Source organism: Montipora foliosa, chromosome 4 (genome assembly GCF_036669935.1).
Source record: "Montipora foliosa isolate CH-2021 chromosome 4, ASM3666993v2, whole genome shotgun sequence".
Classification (NCBI taxonomy): domain Eukaryota; kingdom Metazoa; phylum Cnidaria; class Anthozoa; order Scleractinia; family Acroporidae; genus Montipora; species Montipora foliosa.
This window is the reverse complement of record NC_090872.1, coordinates 6,755,170-6,757,669: the sequence shown is the minus strand read 5'-3', so window position 1 is coordinate 6,757,669 and position 2,500 is coordinate 6,755,170.

The following is a 2,500-nucleotide window of genomic DNA, read 5'->3' as shown; positions in this document are numbered from 1 at the left end:
CGATTACTGTACTTTAGTACATTAGGAAACCAAAACGATGCATGTGTGTGCATTGCTGCCACATACGATGATTGTTGCCTTTGCGTGCTTTCGCTTTTATAAAATGTTTCAGTTGTCTGCAAATAAGTTATATGCTGTTGGAAAGTTTATTTCCTTAGCTTTAAAATGATGTATTTTTTCTCCCTAACTTTAAATATTTTTTGAGAAAAAAACATTTTTGGCGATGGCTGATTTACCGCGGTTTTCTCGTGGTTGGGAAACTAGGAAAAAGAGTTAAGGGGTCACCCAGAAGTCATACCAGCCAGCCAGGCCCTTTGGCTCACAGGTCCTCACACGTTCGTACGACGAAACAGATCCTTTTCTGAGGTTAAAAACCTGGCTACCGGCCTATTCTCTATTTTCGAATTCCCCATAATACACTTTGTTTGCCCCCCAAATTTTGCATAAACTATTGTTTTCAAATGCTCTTGGGGACACTGCATATTCCCAAGAGCATTTGAAAACAGTGGTTTATACAAAATTTGGGGGGGCAAACAAAGTGTATTAAGGGGAATTCGAAAATAGAGAATTAATAACTTCTTACTAAGCGAGCGCTAGGGCCGTACTGGGGAATATTGGCCCGAGGTCGTGGCAGTACGGACCGAGCAGCGCTCGGTCCGTACAAAAACGTCGGACCCAGGGACAATATTTCCCAATACGGCTCGAGCTAGCTCGGTTAGGGACGGACCATTAGAAAAGTGATGGGGGGGATGGGGAAAAAACCAAAAAAAATTCATGCAAGGGAAAATGCCACGCAAAAAAGAAGGTAAAGAAAAAAAAATCATGCAGAAGGACGGTCCTATTGTGACTTTTATTTAATAATTATATAATATTTGCCAGTGTCTATAAAAATAATTCTTATTCAAAATATTCTTGGGGCCTTACCCCAGGCCCTGTTATATTATTATTAATAAATAAAGACATCTAGTGTACTGAGGTGTTTTCCTCACAATGAATGAAATGACAAATTAAAGGTGACATAAATTAATTCACACTACAATAGCCAGAAATGTCATTCAGAAATCAACAATATTACCAGACACAATATGAATAAACAAAAATCACTTTCTTCTTATTGAAAGGATACAATTAAAACCTTGTTTTTGTTTTAAATTGCAGCTAGTGTACCTACATGTACGATATATTCTCTGTTAATACTGTGTTATAATAAGAATAATGAAATAAAAGTTGCAATAAATAAATATTGGATTTTGGATTGGAGGGCACTACAGAGGGGCTGTGTTGGTGAATGGAGTATGGCATCATCATGATGGGCTGTGGGAGGGGAATTCCAGAGGGCAGGGACTGCAAAAATGTACAGGGAAGCCGTCCACTCCAAGTGGCTTCCTCCTCTCTCACTGTGTGTACATTTTCGCATTAAAAAGTGGCCTGTATCCTTTGATCTGTTGTGAGTGTAGAATAATTTATAAATCGCAAAAACATAGATAATGAATCAAGATTTCACTGTTAAAAAAAAAAAGCAATATTTGTCTAAAAAAAAAAAAAAAATTCGTGCAGGGGGTTTCACCTGGAAAAAAAATTCCTGCACTAGCAGTGTGTGAAAAAAAAAATCGTACCAGCTGAAAATCCCCCATCCCCCCCCCAAAACTTTTCTAATGGTCCGTCCCTTAGTAAGTAGTTTATTATGTGGTTTTTTAATTATCTTTTGCTTTGTTTTTGCAAGCCCGTAATCGGCCCGTGGGCATTACGGGAGAATAATGCCCTACAATTCAGTCACAATTTGCCAATCAGAGCGCGCGTTATATCGGCTACAAACACAAGCCATATAATAAATGGTCTTAATGACCCCCCAACTTGAAAAACATTGCCTGGAACGCCGCACGTACCACAGGCAACCCAGTGTACCCTCACGGAGGGTCTAGTTCTTATTAACCTGCGATGGCGTCGAAAGTCATTGTTGAAGGGGGCGGGGCAAACGTTTCAACATCTCTGTTCAACAAAAGCGGACGGATGTTGAAGCAAATGTTGAAACGAGGAAACATTGTTGCGGAAACCTTATTTCCCGAAATATTTCCTGGGTGCACAAAAGAGGAAACATTTGCTGAGGAAGCACAATGCTTCCGACCAAATTTTGCTTCCACAACAAATGTTTCCTGGGGTCGCAAACGGAAAAACATCTGCTTCCGCAACAATGAACAATACGACGGCGATGTCAACGAAAACGTCACCTCAAAATATAACTTGGCTCTATCATAAGTCCTTTGCGATTATTCTATCTCATTCACGTCATACAATGCGTGCGAAGTATCCTTAAAATGCGAATGGCGTTTTAGTGCATCTTTAAACAAAATATGCCCTTATGGAGCTCAAGAACGGAACGTCAATTGGATAAACAAGACAGGCGGTTCAGTCGCCACCAAAAAACTGAATGTACAATCACTGAAACCAAATAGGAAAATTCGCTGGTAACTTATGGGTTTAACAAAGACAGAGAAGGAAT